The sequence below is a fragment of the Cryptomeria japonica genome, chromosome 7, assembly GCF_030272615.1.
Source record: "Cryptomeria japonica chromosome 7, Sugi_1.0, whole genome shotgun sequence".
Taxonomy (NCBI): Eukaryota; Viridiplantae; Streptophyta; class Pinopsida; order Cupressales; family Cupressaceae; genus Cryptomeria; species Cryptomeria japonica.
The window spans coordinates 494,764,651-494,787,860 of NC_081411.1; the positions used below are offsets into that span (position 1 = coordinate 494,764,651).

General features: G+C 40.1%; 1 protein-coding gene and 1 non-coding gene across 2 annotated transcripts in view; one reads left to right on the plus strand and one right to left on the minus strand.

Annotated features, from left to right (window-relative positions):
• Nucleotides 1-23,210, minus strand: part of LOC131065763 (probable plastid-lipid-associated protein 14, chloroplastic) — a 118,230-nt gene that overhangs the window by 70,368 nt on the left and 24,652 nt on the right. The window lies entirely within an intron of this gene.
• Nucleotides 8,374-8,445, plus strand: TRNAD-AUC (transfer RNA aspartic acid (anticodon AUC)). Its single transcript has one exon. It is a non-coding gene; the product is annotated as a tRNA-Asp (tRNA).

A 23,210-nucleotide genomic window follows, 5' to 3' on the forward strand; every position in this document is an offset into this window, starting at 1 on the left:
TTATAAGCCGTCTCCTACTTTCTAATGATGGGCATTATATTATTTCTTACCCCATCCACTATTATTTTAATAGCCTTATCATTTCCCTCGATCCATGTGGATTTCTCGGTTTCATCTTTTGGTTGTGCACTTTCAGTTTGGACATATGAATCAACTTTGTTTTCTCTTAAAATCATTTTGATTCTAAACTTCCAAGCTGAAAAATCTTCGCTACCTCCGAGTCTATCTTCGAATCTGATAGCGTTGGCCATTATGGAAATGTGATGTAGTTTGTAACTTAGTCCTTGAATTTTATCAAAATTGAATAGCCTTAGGTTCGATTACCTTGGCTCTGATACCATGTAAAGTTATTTCAATTTTAATTAAAGAACAAGTTATGAACTATGAATGCTATATATGGATATGAGGAATTATGTCAATGTCTAATAAATCTGATTTTTTATCTGCAGGTCTGAAGGAGAGAGATCATTTAATATTTTCTATGTCTTCTCCAAATGAATTCAATTGGCATATATATTATTTAGGTAACCGGTCAATTGGTGTATTGACCGGTCATGCCTTTTAGGCATGACCGATCAATGCACCCATTGATCGGTGCCTTTACAATTATACCATTAACACAATGCTGATTATCGGTTCAAAAACCCCCAATAGCATATTGTAATATCATAATATAATGACTGATCAATTTAATGAATCGGTTCATACAAACACAGATGATTCAAAGTGCACGATGAATATATTCCAACCGGTGCATTTGTTAACCAATGTTAATGCCAAATGAAGCGGTGTATTCATTAAACCCGATAACAAATATGCTCGATATAATTAAGCCCGATAACAGATGTGAATCGGTGCCAATGTTTATGCATCCGATAGCAAGTATGTATCGGCTAATCTAACCCGATAACTTATAGCATTTAATATAAGTCAGACATGAAGCATGTAGATAAATAACAGAACAAGGAAGGTTAGGAAGATCTTATCTTGCATAAGCTATCATGCATTAACACCTACTTTTTAGGAAATTTTGGTTTTTTGCTTTTTTTCTAAATTTAGAAAGTTTTGGCATTTTGGGGCCAATTCAAGAACCTGCTTTTTCGGTCTACTTTTTACTAAAAATAGAAAGTTGCTTTTTTTTCTGTTTTCAAGATCAGGGATGGTTTCAAGGTCAAGGAGAGTGTCTAATCAGAAAGTTCATCCAAAATAAGCCAAGTATTAAATAGCTTTCGAATCCAAAGGAAATTTTCTAAAAAGCTATGTTGAAGATCACAAGGAAATGGCTAAGTCTAGGGTCGAGATTGTTCAAATCATAGTTGAAAACCTCGGACTCAGCAAGCACAAAATATTTAAAAAACTCGGCAATAACTCAGCAACTTTATCAAACATTTGAAAGTATATTTTTAAAATATTCTTCAAAAACACACATTTTTAATTATATTAGAATAAACATATATTAATAGAAAACTATTTAAGTCATAATAGTATTAATTTAACATCATAGTATTAAAAATTCATGTCTCATAGTATTAATTTTACATTTAAATACGTTGGGTTTTTATGTCTGCGAGTCTTTCTACGAGTGACTCAGCTGAGCAAATGACCCACGAATACTAGCGAGTCCTGCAAGTACTCAGAGTTTTTCAACTATGGTTCAAATCACCATGATCGCTTTTCCATGGTGAAAATTGCTAATCAAGTGTGAAGTCCACCTTGGGGAAGCATCAAAATTTCCAAAGGCATGTGAAGTCTGCCCTCTAGGTGAGAAAAGTTCCCTATCAATCAGCAAAGTCCGCCTTAGGAGGTAGAAATCTTCCTTGTCTCATGCTCAAGTCTGCCCAATGCTAAAAGAACTTCCTCCAAGCAGCATGAAGTCCGCCCTAGGAGTAGGTGTGAAATTTGGTTAAGGGTGAGCACCTTGAAAGGGGAAAAGTCTGAAATTTTGGTGTAGTATGGCAGATTTCCAAAGCACATACCAACTCCGCCCTACCTCATGACAAAATTCCTCAACCTTGTGACAAGTCTGCCCTTGGCATGGTAAAATCTTCCTTCATCTCATGAAAAGTCCACTCCAAGATGTGAAGAAATTCCTCAAAGGCATGCAAAGTCCGCCCAAACTTCCCTAGCATCAAGCAAAGTCTGCTCGAACTCAAAGTAGTGAAAAACTTCCTTGGCAACTAGCAAAGTCCGCCCAAGGAGTGGCTTAGAAAGTGATTAAGGTTAGGAAAAGGTCAAAAATTTTGGTTAAGTATGGCAACATCACGAAGATTTCCTATCAAGATGTGAAGTCCGCCTAGCAACATGACAAGGTTCCTTAAGCAATGATGAAGTCCGCCCAAGCATAGCAAAATCTTCCTTGTGAGCATGGGAAGTTCGCCCTAGGTGAAGAAAAGAAGTTGTTAAGGGTAAAATGGATTAAAGCAAGGAAGAAAAGAAAACAATTTGCTCAACATGAGGAGGAAATTTGGTTAAGTTAAGATGAATTTAAGGAAGGAAAAAGAAATAAAGCACAAGGAATTCGCCTGTGTGTTGGTGACAAGGAGAATTAAAACAAAAAAAGCTAGGCACATGAAAGAATTCGCCTAACTCATGGAAGGAAAAAGTTTGAAAGTTTTGGCAAGATGAAAAAGTGAATAAAGCAAAAGGGATGGAACCAAAAGGAATTCACCAAAGTTGAGAAGGGAGAGTTTGGCAAAGTGTTAAAGAAGTTGAAAAAGGAAATAAAGCAAAGAGTTCGCCCAAGAAGAAAAGGCTTCTAGAAGGAAGCAAAGAAGAATTGCCGATAAGTTTTAAATAAAAAAAAACAAAAAAACAAGAGGGAATTTCAATTTAAGGAGCCAACCATGACCACATTCATTGCCAATTAAAACCCATTAAAACAAAAAAAAACAGTACAAGGCAAAATCGAACTCCCTAAAAACATAGGCATTGGCAAACTCATTATTCACAACTTGCTCCTCATGCTTGGAAGCTCAAACTCTTCCAAGAGCTTCTTCCAAGTTATGAAGTAGATTTGTAAAGTGAAATTGCTGGTTCAAAGTAATTTCTAAGGGGAATTCAGGCATTCGAGGACAAATTATAAGCGATTCTTTGAAGAATTTCTTCAATACTTTCAGGTCTAAAAGCATTTTCAAGACAGATTTTCAGGATTTGGAACTTCAAAATTTCCTCTTTCATTCTAAATTTGTGATTCTCAGACCTACACTCAGATTTGCCATCATAAATTCTTCGAATTTTGTCAAAAAAAACCATGTTGCTTTTTCGTACTTTTTCAATTTTAAAGGAAGAAAATGTATAAATCAGACTTAGTTCCACAATTTCAAAAGTTTTTTCCAAGTCTGATTTCAATTTTCAAAGTTTTCCTAAGTCTGATCTTCATTCCTAAGTCCATAATCAGACATTAATTTCATAAATTCAAAGTTTTCCTAACTCTGATTTTCGTTTTTCAGACTTTACTTAGTCTGATTTTGGGCTTGATCTCAAGAATTTAATAAAGAAATCATAGTTATATTTCAAAATTCATCAAGTAGACATCAAGTTTATTTCTTCTAGCTTAGGAAGGTTCATGTTTTCAGATAGTTGATGTCAACTCAAGGAGGAATTTCTCGGAAAGTGCAGATGAAGTTCAACAACAAGGGACCGAAGCTTGAATCCAGGATTCAGACAAAGTGGAAGAAAGTCAATGACACTGACCTTGGCCATGTTGACATCGAAGATTTTAAGAAGAGGATGTACGGGTCAGATGATTGCCTACCTTTTAAAAAACAAATATAATTCCCATATACCAACTATAATAAACCCTGCCCCCTTCCCCCACCCCCATTTTTTTAATGTCTGAATATAATTTTAAATACTCCAAAGTCACGAACTATGATTTTGGAATATTACTCCCACTGTAAAAATTGGAACCCTTAAACAAAAATCTCAAAAACTAAATCACAACCTTCCAAGAAATACAGCTTATAATTTTGAGCAGCAATGGGAACCATGAATCAAAACCTATGTGCATTCTTATGAGCCATGAATGGAAAACAGCTCAAAAACCCTTCATGAATTGAACATGAGCCACAAAATGTTAGCAGGAATGGTAGGCTGCAATCCAAAATGATGTAGTTGTCATGCCCCCACCTAAATCGCAGCCTTCACAAAAATAAAGTGCAGCCTTAAATAGCAATTAAACCTGGGGGGCAGCAAACAAATGAAGGAGGGCCTATTAGTATTAGAGAAAAACTAATTATTTGAAAGAGGGCTGACTAGTATTAGGGAGAAATTAAATATTTGAAAAAAGGTTGACTGAGATTAGTCAAGGGTGGTGACTAACAGACAAATTATAATTAGAATATAGGGTGGCACTCAGTTTTGAAGAGGTGCAACTCTTCTAAGGGCATTGGATTTTATGAAGAGATGTGACTCTCTCTCCAACTTTAAAGATATAAAAGGGAGAAGAAATCATTTGGGAAAGACATCTATTGGGAATAGCAATAAAGTGAGAATTGAAATAAATCAAATTATAAAAAGGCACAAGTATATGCAGCAGTAATTATTACTTTAGAATATAGATTAAGAGCAGCAATAAATATATTTCAGAAATTAACTTATTGCAGCCATTTGAATAAATTTATTGATTTCATCATGAGGTATTCTATTAGAAATATTCTAGCAAATTCCTTTAGCAATCTGTTTTGAATTTATAGAAATGTCTTGTGAATAGGAAGGATGGCCAGCCTTCTAAGTTCACGAGATATCAAGCACACCACACCGAGATGGATGGATAAGACATCTTGCCGTACTCGTGGGCCAGGGGATATTAAGGACCAGAAATCTAATCATGCCCTGGGGCTTGAGTGTATTATCAAGCACACTACTCCAAGATGGATGGATTGGAGGTTCTGCCATGCCCGTGGGCTAGGAGGCAAATGGGTGCTCCTGGGCTTGATCGAGGAGGATGATGTGATGTCCCCTTATAGTTGACATCAGATATTCAATAAGATTAGCCTATCATTCTGACCCTCGTAGGCTAATGAGTTGGATAGAGGGTCTTATGAGGGTTGTATCTTCTCCAAGATTCAGTATGCTTCGATTTGGCTTTCGTTTGGCATCATTTGGACTTCATTTTCTATACTTACTATTTATAGTAAGTCAGAAGTTGTCAAGAAGGACCCCTTTCTATTTTTAGCAGAGCGTTTGGTCACATGGGGATTTGCAGCATTGACTCCCATTTCAGATGACAGAGTAAAATAATAAGTATTTGGGGAGTTATTAATATTTTAATGGCCAAAATGTTATCATATTATTAAAAGGGGGCTTATTATAAAGTTATAACCTAACTTTATAATTGAGGATCAACTCATCATTGAAGGGGGCCATTTAATTAATTAAATGTGGCGCACTTCCCAAGGTATTGAAAGTAAATTATATGGGATGCAAATAATAAAATTTAAATGTTATTAAATGCATTAATGAGAGAAATCAACCCCTTTATGAAGGAAGTATCAAGGGCTTTGGAAATTGAACCAAGTCATTCTTTATGTGCATTTTGACTTCATGAAATTCTCTCTGCAAGCGAAAGCTAGGGTTTTCAGCATGCAATCAGCCATTGGAGAACGGATAAATCTTCATTGTCCAACCAATTGAAGTGGTGGAATATCTACTGAAATTGGTATCTAGGAGCTCCATTTGTGCTTAAATTTGTAAGAAATACTTCAGATTTCAATCGATTGACGGAGGAGAAAGGATTTGATTGATTGCAGCCCCACATCGCCCAAGTTTGTCATCATTAGCAGCTGCATTGGGCCGTACATTCTCTCCTCAGCCCAGCCGTACATCAACTCCAGATGTACCATCTAAGGGTGGTACGATTTTGTGCTTGGAGGTTACAAAAAAATTTGAATTAATTTGTGAGACGGCGTTGGGGAGCGAGAAGCTTAGGCGCTGCACTTAAGGGGCTTGTTGTGACCTAATCACACATCACCCCATCCCAAATAGGGACCCCCTACCTTTTAGGCCCTTTTGGTCATTTGGTCTTGGTTTTTTGTGGGTTTTGGTGGCAATCTTGTTAGTCTCTCGATTTTGCGAGTGTTTGGGGGTCATTTTGATTTAAGTCTGCTTTTCGTTTGAGCGAATTTGGTTAAGTCTAGGGCCTGTTTTGTCTCTTTTAGGGTTTCTGCCTTTAATCCTAGATTTTAGGGGTTTTTGTTAGGGTTTTGAAGAAACCAAACATACAACTGGAATCAGGACCCTTCAAGGAACCTCCCAGTAAAATTTGAGCCAAAACGAAGAAAGTTCCTATTTTTTAGGGATGTTACTGAGTCCCGGAATGTCGTCATTTTGCCAAAAAATCAAACTTACCATTTTTAGTAATTTCTATTTTTAGTAATTTTCTATTTATAGTCAATCATTCTTGTGTCCTGTCTAGGGATCTAACGCTGACATTTTAAAGGTTTCTATTTTTGGAAAGTTTGATCTGACAGGACCATTCGGGCAAGGTGACAAAGATCGAGCATTCGCGACTACTTCTAATTCCGGAAAGTCAGAAAGCAAACAAGGAGAGTCAGAAAATGGTTAAGTGTTGGAAGCCCATTCCTGAAATGCAAAGCTCGAGAAATTTGTCTAGGTCTGGGAAATCGCCCCAAATTCTTATATGGTGGCCTGATCCAGAAGAAACTCAAAAACTCCATCCAAGTTTGAAAGAACCATGAAATGTTGAATTCCTCCTTCATAGTGAAAATCCGCCCCAAGCCAAGGACAGGTGCCAAATTGAAGCATGCATGGAGAGATGGAAAATTGCAAGAATCCATGCCCAGGGTGAAATAGCGCCATGAAATGGAATTGGGCGCTAAAGAGGATATGTCATGGAAAGATCAAAAACTCATAAATTCCTCCTCTAAGGCAAAATTCCGCCCAAACACTCAACAGGGCGCCAAAATGGAGGGGTCATGGAAAGATCAAAATGCATTGAATTCCAAGCCTAAGTCAAAATTCCGCCCTAGAAAGTAATAGGGCGCCAAAACCACCCTGCCATGGAATTCATGAAAAGTCAAGTATTCCTTCCTCCCAGCAAAATTCCACCCTAGGCATGGCAAGGGTGCCAAATTCACATAGTTTTGGAAAGAGTGCTCAAGGAAGGAAATCCTTGCCTTGGTCAAAATAGCGCCCAAGAAGGTCATAGGGCGCTAAAGTTGAGGGTCCTTGGAATGCATGGAAGTATGATGAATCCTTGGCAATGATAAAAATCCGCCCAAGGCATGGTAAAGGCGTCAAACCCAAGGAGTCAAGGAAGAACTCCAAAATTGTGAATTCCTTGCCTTCAGTGAAATTCCGCCCAAGGCATGGTGAAGGCACCAAAACAAGGAAGTGATGGAGGATTCCAAGCAAACTGTGAATTCCTCCTTTAGGTAAAAATTTTGCCCTAGGGAGTATGGGGGCGCCAAAGACAAGGTAGCATGGAAAGTTTCAATATGGTTGAATTCCTCTGCACAGTAAAATGGCGCCTAAGGCATGATGAAGGTGCCAGGCCTAGGTAGTCATGGAAAGTGTGAAAAGCATGAATTTTCCTTCCCGAGTGGAATCCACGCCCATGCATAGAGATGTGCTCCTAAATGATTAGGGCGTGGAAAATTATCAAATTCCAAGATAGTGTGAATTCCATGCTTAAGCCTAAAAATTGAAAAATTTGTCTAAGGCATGAAAGTCTAGGGGTCAAGGAGGAATGAAAATTAAAAAACCCCTCGGGGAAATTTTTGAATTTTCTATTTTTAGACACTGAATCTTATCAGAATGTGGAAAATTTTATAGATTCAGAATCGTGAGGAATTTCTCTATCCAATGAACCTGGCTCCTAAATTTTACAAGGATCCCTAAAAAATAGGGGGTGTTGAAAAGGGCGTGAAAATTCCTTCAGAAGCAGAAGACGACAAGTTAGAATGAAAATCAAGCGAATCTTAAAGAATCTTTCAATTTCCCTCCGAAATTTGAAAGAGTGGGAGTTAATGAGTTGGCAAAGGGGAATCTTCCAAGTATGACGCATAACTTAGTGCATTAAATGAAACTTCTAAATTCGAACTCACTCACAAGGGAAGTTTCTTTTGCATGGCGTAGTAATTGGGAAAGTATGACGCATCATAAATTCAATTGCTAAACTGATGCCTCCTAACTTAGCAGTACGATTTGAAGGATTCTATATAAACATGGAGAAGCATTTCATTTCTCACGTGCAGGATTCAAGAAAGAAGAATTGGAGAAGTGAAGAGACGTCATACTTAGTCTTTGTTTTCATCATTTCCAAGGTGCTTTTCAGTATGGCAGAATCAAGCAAGGCAGTTGTTGGTGTTGGAAATAAGCCACACCCAGACCGACAATGGACTGGTCCAAGAGGGGCCAGTAGCTCAGTGGTAGAGCACTCCACCATCGTATGGAAGGTCCTAGGTTCGATTCCTAGCTGGTCCATGTCTCAACATGGTATCAGAGCCAGGTCCAGGCTAGGAGCCCCAAGCACACGAGAGGTGTGGCTTAAGGGGGGGTTGTTGGTGTTGGAAATAAGCCACACCCGGACCGACAATGGACTACTCCAAGAGGGGCCAGTAGCTCAGTGGTAGAGCACTCCAGCAGCGTAAGGAAGGTTCTAGGTTCGAGTCCTAGCTGGTCCATGTCTCAAAAGCAGCTACCCTCTCCAGGCAGGCATTGATCAAGGCAGAGATGAAAGGTTTCCTTCCTCGTTCCCAGATGAATTCCAGATAGGAGGAAATCAGCAATACAAATTTGGGCACATTCAATCTGGCTGCATTCAAGATCAGAATGTTTGGGACAGCAGGGCATAGTCCATCACCAACAGTTGTCAAAATTGTCAAGAGCGGAATTGTTGCGGCAGTTGGTTTTCCTCTTGCTATACAGTGTCTAGACCTGATTCTGGAGTGTGCACAGCATTACAATCTGGAGCAGAAGACAATTTCAACGTCAGATGGTAAGTTGCTGGCGACATTGACCCCGGAGTCAATTGGTGAGGCTTTCGGAATTCCTTCGCACTATTCCATGACGTACAGGACCAACAGCGGAGCTAAAGCAGTATATGAAGCAGGTCCTGCCAGGTGTGCTGATATGATTAATAAACAGTGGTTGTTGAAGCCTAGGATGCATGCCTCCAAGATGCCAAAGACTCTCACTATCTTTGAGTTCAAGCAGGAGTATGTGGACCTAATAAAGATGCTGAGCAGAGTAATGGGGTGTTCACATTCGGTGAACTTTGAAACATGGATGTTCTTCTACATAGGCGAGATCATGAATGCAGATGGGCTAGTTGATTGGGCTAGATTGATTAGTCATTACTTGCACGAACAGCTGAAGAACTTAAAAGAAAGAAAGTCCCAGTCCTTCATGAGCTCCTACCTAATCTATATGCTTGCGCGAAGGGGAGGATTTGATGGTTTGCCAACAAGTGGAATCATGGGTTGCGGACCAGCACAGCTGAAAGTGCATGAGTGTTATCCCCAGTTGCATCTTCACAATGTTGGTTCTTACAGGTTGGCGAATGGCACCTTCACCATGTACTTGACACGGCTTATGCAAAAGAAGTTGCACGTAAGGGTGTCGCCGCAAGCAAGTGCCTTGGTCCAGAAGTATGGAGCCACATTCTTACAATTTCCTAAATTCACATACATCAAGACGCAAGGATTTTCATTCCAGTCATACAAGTTGCCGAGGTATCCATCAGACAAGGTCATATTGTTGGAGCTCATGAGACAGTTAACAGGTTATGATCAATTACAGAAGAAGAAGAAGCAATCAATTGAATTCCCAGTTGTCCTAGGTGACTTCATGGAAATATGCCCAGGTTTGGAGGCCGCTGAGAGTACAGCAAGGGAATTGGCATTCTATCGCTTGCCATTTTATACATCCAGGGCCCAGTATGATCCTTACCGCCAAATCAGGAAGGTTGCTGGCGTGAAATTCATACACAAATTTCACTTAGAAAATTATTGGGCAGGTGTCGAGGATGACCTTGAGGTCCGGAAGAAAATGCATTCCAAATTGCCCCTTGACACCATCAGGATAAGTGAAATTTACCAGGTGCCGGATCAGGTGAAGGAGGATTCAGATTTGGTGCAACTTGAATTTGAGAAAGTAAAAGATCAGCCCATTCAGTTGCCAGATTGGTCAGAGCCCAAAATTGATGATTTGAATGTCTTGGCCAGACCAGTGCTGAAGTTCACTAGGCACTGGGTTGACCAGCAGATAAGGAAGTTGGTGGAAGGAAATGTTCATTTGACATATCAGCTAATGGGAAGTCTAGATTCCCACAGTGAAGCAACCGAAGGCTCTTCACAGGCCTAGGCAGGAAGGGAAGTACGGATTGATAAAGGGAAAAATGCCCCAAAGAGACCAAGGACGGCAAAGAAGAAGGATATTCAGCAGGAAGTTCCACAAGAGGTTCAACAAGAAGTCCAACAGGAAGAACCTCCGCAAAAGAGAGCAAGGATAGAGAGGGAGCATTCACCGATGAGTTCCTCGAGTCAGCAGGAAGTTCCACAAGAGGTTCAACAAGAAGTCCAACAAGAAGAACCTCCGCAAAAGAGAACAAGGATAGAGAGGGAGCATTCACCGGTGAGTTCTTGTGGCCCTCCATAATTGTTCAACTAGTTGCCTATAGAATAATGGGACTTCCTTCTGTCTTTGGATCCTCCAGTATGGGGTTGAGCCCTCCCTCGTTAATGAAGTATGGCTGAGGAGCTAGAACAATCCAACATCCTGAGAAAGGTGGTGAATGAAGCCCCCGGTAGCCCCGTTATCGTTATCAGCCAAACGTTTTCAAAATTTGGATATCCCTATTCTCGAGCCCTACTATTCAGCTATAATGGGGGGGTGGGGGGAAGGAAAGGAAGTTGGCGGAAGGAAATGTTCATTTGACATATCAGCTAATGGGAAGTCTAGATTCCCACAGTGAAGCAACCAAAGGCTCTTCATAGGCCCAGGCAAGAGGAGAAGTACGGATTGATAAAGGGAAAAATGCCCCAAAGAGACCAAGGATGGCAAAGAAGAAGGATATTCAGCAGGAAGTTCCACAGGAGGTTCAACAAGAGGAAGAACCTCCGCAAAAGAGAGCAAGGATAGAGAGGGAGCATTCACCAGTGAGTTCCTCGAGTGTACAGGAAGTGGAGATGTTTGCACATCCAACAGTCCACCTCCAGAAAACATTATGGCACCAGATATACTCGGCATTAACGCTTCACACGGACACAATCAACCAAGAAGTCAAAAACCAAAAAGTCCCCCACACCAGGAAGAGACTCATCAGGATAGCTTCATGGAAGTCATCCTTGGCGAAATGGAAGAAGAATCATAGGAGCAGGAGCACGTGGAAGTTGATAGTCACTCCATCCCCGCTCTAGATTGGTTGATAGGAAGGCTGAGAAAGGAACCAAAAAAAGAAATTGATCCAGCTCGGGAGTTAGAAGAATTGTTGAAAAAGATGTATCAACCAGCAGAAAGGAAGGCTCCCCAAAAATTTTCTAAGGTAGTAAGGGATGAGTCAAGATCTCGGACCCTGCACATTGTTGAACCTGCAGTGGATAAAGACAGGAACTGAATCGGGTAGGAAGATTATGTTATCAGACAGATTGATCTTGATCATGCTTCCACAGGTCAAGTAATGGGAGACTTTAGAATGTTCCTTACCCGTGAAGGAAAGATGCTGAAATCAAAGGCGAAGTGTAAAAGGCTGAGGGAAGAAAATAGAGCCCTATGCGAGTACATCAGAAGTTTTAAAAGGCCACTTAGGGAGGCAGGTCCTTCATTCATTCCTCCTTCCCTTCCTAAGGAAGTTGTTGATGATGCGGAGATAATTAGAGCAATGGCACAAAATTCCAGGGAATGGATAGAAGATGTTTACACTCATCGAAGACCTGGCTTAGCTTCATTCAAAGTTCGTGGCCCTCCTGAGCAGATTGGAGATAGCGGAAGGATTGTGGGAAGATGTGCACATATACCAGGACTTAACTGTTCTGCGGCTCAGGGCTCTGACAAAGATTCCAAGGCAAATTCTAATTGATGGGAAAGTAATTCAGGAGAATGATGCTTATGATTTTCCCTGATGGTTCTACCCATTTGCTCAGGAAAGAACACCTTCGATAAATTCAGCGTGGAGTCCTTAACTCTGAAAGACTCAATCAAAGGGGTGCAGGAGGAAATCATCAGTGCAATTGAGGCACTGATCGTAAGGAAACTCAATGACGGTGGAATTACAGTGAACTCCCTGAAATCTCAGTTGCACGAGTTCTTCTTCGTAGGCTCATTCCCTAAGGAACATTTTGCAAATGTTTCTTCATTTTCCAGTATAATGAAGAAGACAAAGGAAATCGTGATGGAATGGGAAAACTTCTTTTTGAAGAGCGAGGAAGAAATTGCCTTGATGGAGTTCGATATTGAAAATGTGCCAAGTGTCTCCATCGGAGAGCTGGAAGCAGTCGTCAACAAATTCATTGCCTACGCCATAAATGAACGGGACAATGGTCGTCCATTCTTGGAAGAGAATCTTTTAGTTGAATAGTGGTGGCGTATTTACTGCTGGGGGTATTTTTGACTAAGTGGTGGTCCGGTCAATGCATGTCGTCGTCGCATGAGGAATCTTCTTGCATGCAACCGCCTTATTTATGATTCTATGACAGATTCTTCGTGCATGTCGTCGTCGCACAAAGAATGATGGGCATTTATTCCTTGCATGGGGATGTTTATTATATTTTGGGCATGATCGGTATAGTGGGGTGCATTTAATGTACTAGTGGGCGCTATTTTGAGCTCATGGAATAATTGTATATGGGCTTTATGGGGTATTTATTGCTGATTCCCACCTTGTTGCATCTTGAGTGGGGAATCTTCTAGGGTGAAACCCTAATTAGGATTTGCATGGCCTAAGGCCTATATAAAGGGGTGACCCCCCTCATTTGTAAGGGAGGAGGCATTATTATCTGAGATTGTTGCATCAGAATTTTGTTGAAGTAGCCAACTTAATACATTGTTCGATTTTGATGGTGTATTCTTGTTCTATTTTAGCAATCTGCATGGTCTTGCTCTCTTCAAAGATTAGATTTGCTTGCATGTTGTTAGGAGAACCGGATTCGATAAGATTGCTTGTTGCAGAATCCGAGCTCATAGTTTTGGTGTGCAGCTGATTGTTGTATACCGTGCAAAGTTAGCCTAAGCCCTTGTGTTATGTGTGTACGCTTAACTTCAGTCATCAGTGGAGATTGTTCGATTCAATGGTCCACATTGGTGATCTGAAAAACCTCTACACACCCTTTGAAGATTGCACCGCCTTCGCATAGTTATGCTCTGCTAGCAAAGCGAAGCGTGGTTTGATTCTACATGAGTGATCCTATCTCCTGTTCTTAGGATTAGATTAGCTTTACCATAGTTCTCTCTACCCTATTCTCATTTACTTTTCAGCATATTTCGAAAATCCAAAAAATCCAAAATTAGGGCTTTCATTGCAAATCATTCATACAGAAATCCTTGAGCTTGCATGAGTTTACTATCCTCTTCAATTGAACATACGTAAGGCCCCTTGGGTTAACAGCAAACCCATCAATCAACTGAGTCACGTCCACACACTGGAGGAACCTTGGAATTAGCCGTTTGAACTTTTGTGCAATCATAGCATACGGACTAATTTTGATCAAGAGAGGGTAAGGTGACGGTTGGCAACTTTATTCTGTGTTCGACGCTGTCAAAAAAACATGTCAATAGGACTGAGAGCACACATTTCAAGGCGTTGGCACTCCTTTCCATGCTGGGCGTACACTCCTAGCTGCTGCAATTTGCCATAAAATTGGAATATTCAAACTTCTGCATTTTCCGAGTATGATGTAATATGAAGGCAATAGAAATAATTGAACAAAATAATAGTTAATTTGCAGCTGTTAATTTTCTGTCATTGCTTAGTTTCATGTTCAATTTTCTGCCCAGTACTATTGTTCATAAAAATCCAAGGAAAAAACAAATTAGCTTCAAAACACCAAGTTTGCAAAACAAACATTTTCAGCAGTGGAGAAACAAGAGTTTCTACAGTGGTATCAGAGCGGATTCTTGCCATCCTTTGGGTCATATCACATTATTAATGCAACCCATTGACAGGGAAAAAAGGTATTATCAGAGGGAATACTGGAAAACTTGGCAACCACCACCAGTTCCAGAAGGAAAAACAATATCAAGACTCGTTGGTACACAGGGATCTTCTTCAGGGAGTTCTGAACAGGTTGCAAGAATGGGAGATACAAGAGGAAACAATCCACCACATGATGATGCTAGAGAAGTAAGGTAAACTTTGAGGGGGATACAGACCAGTCAGCAGCATGTAGCTGATGTATCATAGAAGCTCACCGCAGCCATACAGCAGATGAATAATCCTAGGGGACAAAATCATGATCTTGGTGATAATAGGAATGCAGTTGGGTCTCCCAGAGTACATAGAGCACCTACTCGTACCGTTGACAGGCCTACACAACCCACCTTCTTGAGGAATGAACCAGAGGAAGGAGGAGCTAGGGGAAATGAAGATACTATATTTGTTGATAATGTTATGGCAGCACATGGTGAGTGGAGTTTACTACCCCCTGATGTTAGGGAGCATATGAGCTTTGACCGCTATGTGAATCAAAGGACAGAGCACGTTAAAGCCATACAGGACAGGTGACCAAGGAATCAAAATAGGGACCTTGAGTATGCTACCAGCAAACTCACTTTACCACTGTTTGATGGTAGTGGAAAGGTTACAGCACGGTCATGGATACACAAGTTGGACACATACTTCAATTTATGACCTATGACAGAGGGAGACGCAATCAGATTTGCCACCTTGCATTTAGATGGAGTGGCTTAGAATTGGTGGCACAATGAAATGATTACGTTGCAGCATAACCTCATCACTTCATATCAGGAGCTTGCTGATAGGTTGTTTGACCGCTTTGATAAGAAGGATCTAGAGTCTTACTTCAAGGATCTAGCTCAACTTAAACAGGTTGGGAGTTTAGAGAATTATATTGGAGATTTTCAGAGGCTTTCAGTCATGGTTTCCGACATCTCTGAGCAGAGATTAGTAGTGTTGTTTGTGGAGGGCCTTTTGGAACATTTGAGGGGATGGGTCAAGGCTTTTGACCCACCGTCATTACAGGAGGCAATGAGGAAGGCAAGAAGTATGGAACGTGCAACTTTGCACAACAGATTTGCGTCAAAGGGGTCCTCTTCATCAAAGGACAGCAAGTTCTTTCCTAAGAAACAAGGAAAATCAGAATCTAAGGAAGACCAAAAAGGAAAAGCTACAGCACCTCTTGAATGCGAAACACTCAATGATTTGTGGAAAAAAATATTGTATTTTTATTGTAAGGGCCCCTATGATTTAAATCATGACTGTCCCTTGAGGCCTAAGGGCAAGGCAAACCATGTTATGTGGACTTTTTATGAGGGATCTGAATCTGAAAATTCAGACCAGCAATCTGAACATGAGAATTCCGAGCCTGAAAAGAATGAAAATGAGCTTGAAAAGTTAGAGAAATTAAGTGTGCATGAAGAGGAAGCAAAACTACAAGAGGCACGTCTCACTACCATTCAGCAAGAGGGTTCGTTCAGGATGTGTGGGGTGTTGGCTGGTCAAAAGGTCATCACCTTACTGGATACAGGTGCCACTCATAATTTCATCGATGCTAGATTGGTTGAGAGGCGTGGGATCCAGACTGAGGAGTTTGGAGGCATTAGGGTGAGAGTTGCAGATGGTTACACTCTCAAGTGTGACAGGATGATTACAAGGCTTCCTTTGCGCCTGAATAACTATGAGTTTAAGGCAGATTTCTATGTGGTGACGATGGGTGACGCAGATGTAGTTTTGGGAATGAGATGGCTGCACCACATAGGTAAGTTTACCCTAGACCTTCATGAGATGGAGATGAAGTTTAAAGTAAATGGGAAGACTCACGTGTTAAAGGCCATCAGAGATAGCAATTTCAGGATGATATCTTTGAGGAGAATGGAGAGACTCATGCGCCATGACAGGGTTGAGTGGGCAGCGAAGTGTATGATGATGTCATCACAGGTGGGACAGCAAAAATCGGAATATCATCCTGATATTCAGGAGTTGAGGATTAAACATGGTAAGGTGTTCAATGACATTCCACCTGGTAGGCCTCTTGATAGGGGCATTCAGCACATCATAGAGTTAGAAGAGGGTGCGAAACCTGTGATGATCACTCCTTACAGGCACCCAAAGCGGCTGAAAGATGAGATTGAAAAAACAATTAAGGAGCTGCATGCCATGGGTCATATCAGGCCAAGTAAGTTACCGTTTGCTTCGTCAGTAGTGTTGGTGAAGAAAAAAGATGGTACCCTTCGCATGTGCATTGACTATAGGAAGCTGAATAAGAGGACCATCAAGAACAGGTACCCCATACCACGGATTGACGAGTTGATTGACGAGCTTCATGGTGCCTACTCCTTTTCGAAGATAGATTTGAGATATGGCAATCATCAGATCAGGGTCAGAGAGCAGGACATTGAGAAGACAGCATTTAGATGCCATTGTGGACATTTCGAGTTTGTGGTTATTCCATTTGGGCTAACCAACGCAAATGCCATGTTTCAATCCACTATGAACAGGGTTTTTCAGCCACAGTTGAGGAGGTTTGTGCTAGTCTTCTTCGATGATATTCTATTGTACCGCAAAACATCGAAGGATCACCTTGGTCATCTGGATACAGTATTGGGAATTCTGGATAGCGAGTCCTTGTATGCCAAGGAATCCAAATGTGATTTGGGTATGACAGAGTTGTTGTACTTAGGCCACATTATCAGTGTTACAGGTGTGCGGATGGATCCTGACAAGATCTGAGCTGTTGTTGATTGGCCTACTTCTGAGAACCTCACTCAACTCCATGGTTTCCTAGGGTTGTGTGGTTTTTATTGCAGATTTCTCAGTGGTTATTCACGACATGTAGCACCACTTACAGATTTGATGAAGAAGGGGGCATTTATTTGGACTCCTGAGGCACAAGAGTGTTTTAAGAAATTTAAACAGTTGATGACTACTTGCCCAATCCTTGCATTACCTGACTTCACTAAGACCTTTGAGTTACAGTGTGATGCCTCGAGAGAGGGCATTGGTGCAGTGCTTATGCAGGATAAGCACCCTATTGTGTTTGAGAGTCGGAGGCTCAAAGGACCTGAGAGGAGTTTTAGCATATATGACAAGGAAATGTTGGCCATCATGCATGCTTTGGCCAAGTTCAAGCAATACCTTGTGGGCAGCAAATTCAGCATTAAAACGGATCATAACAGCCTGAGACATTTCCTGGGGCAGCAAGACCTCAATGACCGTCAGCAGAAATGGGTCAGTAAATTACAGTCATATGACTTTGACATTGTCTATGTCAAAGGGACACAGAATGTGGTTGCTGATGCTTTATCTCGCCGGCCGTATCTGAGCTCCATGGTTGAGATTTCTGAGGATTGGAGACATCTGATTATAGCAGAGTATGCCAAAGACGCTTGGGTTGCAACCATAGTTGAGGGGTCAGTTCAAGATAGCAGATATACAATTGTAAATGATCTCATCATTTACAAAGGCAGAATTTTCTTGACCCCAGGATCAGTGATGAAGAGCAAAGTGTTGAGGACTTTCCATGACATGCCTATGGCGGGTCATCCTGGATATTTTAAGACCTAGAAGCAGATACGCGAGCGTTTCACTTGGAAAGGTCTTAAATCAGATGTTCTCTGATATGTGAGGGAGTGTCCTGTTTACCAGCAGAATAAACAGGAACACACATATCTTGCAGGGTTACTTCAGCCACTTCCAATACCTAATCGGAAGTGGGAATGCTTATCTATGGATTTTATTACGGGCTTGCCAAAATCCCAAGGCAGAGACTGCATATATGTAATGGTTGACCGACTCGCTAAGTATGGCCATTTCTTTCCGATCACTACTACATACACAACTGTTCAGGTAGCGAAGTTGTTTTTTCCGTGAGGTATTCAGGTTACATGGTTTACCTCGAAGTATTGTCAGCGACAGGGATAGTCGGTTTATGAGTCACTTCTAGCAGGAATTATTCAAACTCTGTGGAACTGAGCTTACTCCGGGCACTAGCTACCACCCGCAGACAGATGGTCAGACGGAGATTGTGAACAAATGGATGGAAGGATACCTTAGAAACTATATAGCCGGACAGCAGAAAGCTTGGGTGAGATGGATTTACCTTTGTGAGTATTGTTATAATGCTACTCACCATATATCTATCCAGATGACACCATTCATGGCATTATATGGGTACGAGGCCCCTAGCTTTCTCAATTACTGCTAGGTGACAATAGGGTGCCTAGTGCTGGGAGTCTTTTACAGGAGAGCCAGGACATTGTGAGAGCCCTCAAGGAAAATATCCAAAAGGCACAGAACCAAAAGAAGCAGTATGCTGATCAGAGGAGGATTGAGAGATCCTTTGAGGTTGGGGACACCGTATATCTGATGTTACAGCCCTACCGTCAATCTACTCTTAGGAAGAGTGGTGCAGAGAAACTCAAGCCACGATACTATGGTCCTTTCAGGATTGTCAGACGAGTGAGTGAGGTGGCTTATGAGTCGGACTTACCAGCTGACAACAGAGTGCATAATGTTTTCCACGTGTCACGCATCAAGAAGGCGTTAGAACATCATGTTGTTCCTTCTTCAATTTTACCGCCTCTGGATGATGAGGGGAAATTGATCTTGGTACCTATGGCCATCTTGGATGTCAAAGAGAGACAGTTGTGAAGACGGCTGATCAGGGAATATTTGGTTAAGTGGAAAGACTTGCCAGTAGAGGATGCCACTTGGGAGAGTGAAGATATCTTGCAGCATCCGGAGTTGAGATTGCTTGAGGACAAGCAATTTCAGAGAGGGCAGACTGTGATGTCCCCTTCTAGTTGACATCAGATATTCAGTAAGATTAGCCTATCATTCTGACCCTCGTAGGCTAATGAGTTGGATAGAGGGTCTTCTGAGGGTTGTATCTTCTCTAGGATTCGGCATGCTTCGATCTGGCTTTCGTTTGGCATCATTTGGACTTCATTTGCTATACTTACTATTTATAGTAAGTCATAAGTTGTCGAGAAGGACCCCTTTCTATTTTTAGCAGAGCATTTGGTCACATGGGGATTTGCAACATTGACTCCCATTTCAGACGACAGAGTAAAATAATAAGTATTTGGGGAGTTATTAATATTTTAATGGCCAAAATGTTATCATATTATTAAAAGGGGGCTTATTATAAAGTTATAACTTAACTTTATAATTGAGGGTCAACTCATCATTGAAGGGGGCCATTTAATTAATTAAATGTCGCACACTTCCCAATTTATTGAAAGTAAATTATATGGGATGCAAATAATAGCATTTAAATGTTATTAAATGCATTAATGAGAGAAATCGACCCCTTTATGAAGGAAGTATAAAGGGCTTTGGAAATCGAACCAAGTCATTCTTTATGTGCATTTTGACTTCATGAAATTCTCTCTGCAAGCGAAAGCCAGGGTTTTCAACACGCAATCAGCCATTGGAGAACGGATAAATCTTCATTGTGCAACCAATTGAAGTGGTGGAATATCTACTGAAATTGGTATCTATGAGAGCTTCATCCAGGAGCTCCATTTGTGCTTAAATTTGTAAGAAATACTTCATATTTCAATCAATTGAGGGAGGAGAAAGGATTTGATTGATTGCAGCCCCACATCAGCCAAGTTTGTCATTATTAGCAGCTACATTGGGCCGTACATTATTTCCTCAGCCCAGCCGTACCATCTAGGGTTGGTACGATTTTGTGCTGGGAGGTTACAAAAAAAATTGAATTAATTTGTGAGAAGGCATTGGAGAGTGACAAGCTTAGGCGCTGCACTTAAGGGACTGAGAGCACACGTTTCAAGGCGTTGGCACCCCTTTTCATGCTGGCTGTACACTCACAGCTGCTGCAATTTGCCATAAAATTCGAATATTCAAACTTCTGCATTTTCCGGGTATGATGTAATATGAAGGCAATAGAAATAATTGAACAAAATAATAGTTAATTTGTAGCTGTTAATTTTCTGTCATTGCTTAGTTTCATGTTCAATTTTCTGCCTGGTACTATTGTTCATAAAAATCCAAGGAAAAAACCAATTAGCTTCAAAACACCAAGTTTGCAAAACAAACATTTTCAGCAGTGGAGAAACAAGAGTTTCTACAGATGACCAACCTCCAAGGTGGACTAAGAGATGGAGTGGACCTAAAACCCTACCATGTTTGTGAGCCAAGGGGTGTTGAGGATCAGGGATCCAATCATGCCCCTGGGCTTAAGGGTCTTCTCAATTACGCTATCTCGAGATGGATGGACAAGGAATCCACCCATGCTCTCGCAATACAAGGACAACCATCCTTGAGATTCTGGTTTGCAAATATTCCTAGTACGATTGACTATAGGAATATACTTTGATCAAAATAGTAATTATGTATATGTTGTATTGAATTAGATATTTATGGTGAATATATTTAGTTTTAAATGTTATTAGGATTCTTAATATCTAATGTCTAATATGAGCTTCTAGTGACTAATGGTGTGTGCAAGCCCTAAACCAGAAATATTCCAAGAGGGACCTTACAGATGGCAATTTTATTATAAGTTTATATTAATAAAGATATACAATTCTCATCTTAAGTTGGAAATATTGTTTTAGAACTAAATTCAGCATAATCCCAAAAAGGGACATTACAGTAGTTCTTCTAATAACAGCAGACAGTTTTTGGGGATCTCTTGACTCTATATTTCCTTCAACTTTTGGTGAAAAAAGGTTTTAAGTAAAAACTAGCTTGCCGGTTTGGGTTCGGGCACCAGTTCAGGTTCGAAGAACCGGTACGCCGGTACGGCAAAATTTTGAAAAGGGGTTTGGGTTCGTTTGGGTTCGTTAGTACAAAAACATGTATATATATATATATATATATATATATATATATATATATATATATATATATATATATATATATATATATATATATGTGCAGCCTATAAGCATGAATTAAGATTAGCATGTCACATAGCATCATATAAACAACAAAACAAACATAAACTTGAAAAGGGGTTTGGGTTCGTTTGGGTTCGTTAGTACAAAAACATGTAAATTTTATATATATATATATATATTTGTGCAGCCTATAAGCATGAATTAAGATTAGCATGTCACATAGCATCATATAAACAACAAAACAAACATAAACTTGTAATCATGATCATACATCAAGTTTAATATCAAAATGACAAAATATTCAAGTATCCCTATCTCAATAGTAGGTTTCAATTGGGTATATCGCATATCTTGCCCTGCAGCTCGCACTCAGAAATTGGGCTCCTTGTTTTGTAGAACAACAATTGCTCAGATTTGCTCTTGCTCTAGCCAAACATGTTCTGCAATCTTTTACTAATATATCTCTCCAACACTGAACTAAACCATATAATGTTCCACTAGCATTATATTTGATTGTTCCAACAGTGAAACACTTATTTGCAGGGATGTAAGCTTTCTCAGACAGATTTGACAGAAGGCTGCTGGTTGTGTTCTCGAAAGCATCTCTACTTTTAGTAATATCCATCGTGTTCACCAAGAGAATTCTTTTAGTATCTAGTCTTGAAATGAAATTAGAATTGTGATAGTGCATGAAACAGTCATCCAGCCATATTTTCCCACCTATGTCGTTGGGGCAAAGGTCGTGAAGGGTTTTATTTGCTTCCACTACACATTTTGAGCATCTATCTGCTGATATAGTTCCAGTCCATTGGAGCAGACCGTAGACCTTACTGGGAGATTGACCATGGGAACAAATGTTAAACCCTGAATTTTTAGGTGCATTAAGGTACAGATCGTTCATAACTAGGTTTAAGTTTGTGGAATAGGTGCTGCCATTGGTGAAAGTTGAGGAATTATCGCATGTGTGTTGTGCGTAGATACACAACTGATTGAAAATTTTGTACAAACAGAAAAAAGAGGACGAACCACCTAGGCGGAATTGAAAAAAAAATTAAATTTGGCATAAAAAATCACTTTTTGGGCCACCTAGACGCCCGGGTTCACTTTGGGTTCTCTGTGGTTCTCTTTGGTTCGACCTGGGTTCACCCGGTTTCGAACCAGGACAAACCACCTCTAGGTTTTAAGAACCCTGGTCGAACCAAGCCCAGAACCACGAACCAGTTCGAACCAGGGGGGTCCAGAGGAGAACCCGGTAACTCAGAGTAAAAACTGTTTTCTAGGCTCATACATCAAATAGAAATCATTATTTGGTACTTATTTTAGGTTTGGACAAAAAAGTATTGTACAACCAAATCTAGCCATATTGAACCCAGGAAAGAAAGCCAAACCACTGAACCCGAACCCAAACTGGCAACATAAAGGTTTTATTAAATAACCAATACAATATAACTTATTATGTCTAAAAATGTAAATAACTTACACAATGTAAGTTGCATTACATTCCTCCCTCATTACTAAGTGTGCAGATACACATTCCTATGGTTTGTCTCCCTCATAGCCTACTTACATTTTTTTTGTCTTAGAGCCTTCATTATCAAAGCTTTACAAAAACTTCAAGAGTTTCACTAATAGAGACTTTTAAAAAAACATTTAGCCTACATTATGTATACAATTACATATTTATAAATTGCATCTCAAATCATGCAGATCCATATAATTGTGCAGAAATTAACACAAACAGAATTGTTGCAAGGCCAGCCAAGGTGCACAGTCAACCAAAATAATAGGCCAGCTACATAGATAGGTCAGCCAAAAAAAGCAGGTCCTCCAGCCAGACATATCAACCAAACAACAGGATTGGCATCAAGGTTTAGCACAAAAAACGACACTAGAATCTTCCCAAAAAAAAAAAATACAGATCAAGTGTTCTGCAATCTGAATTTTTCCATTAAAATCTAATTTTTTTCCATTGCTCTTAAAATTTTATTGCTGACAAAAAATTTATATTTATTATGCAAAAGTTCAATCACTTATTTTGTTCACCATTGCAACGTTATGAATTTTTAAAATTCAATCCATTTAAACTCTAATAACAATCTAAATTTTTGGTTGAGAGCTTATTCTTGTGTTTTTTTTATCTGCTGTCAATCATAATTAATATACAAAGTTTTGAGTTATCTAACTATAACAAAATCATCAAGCAAAAA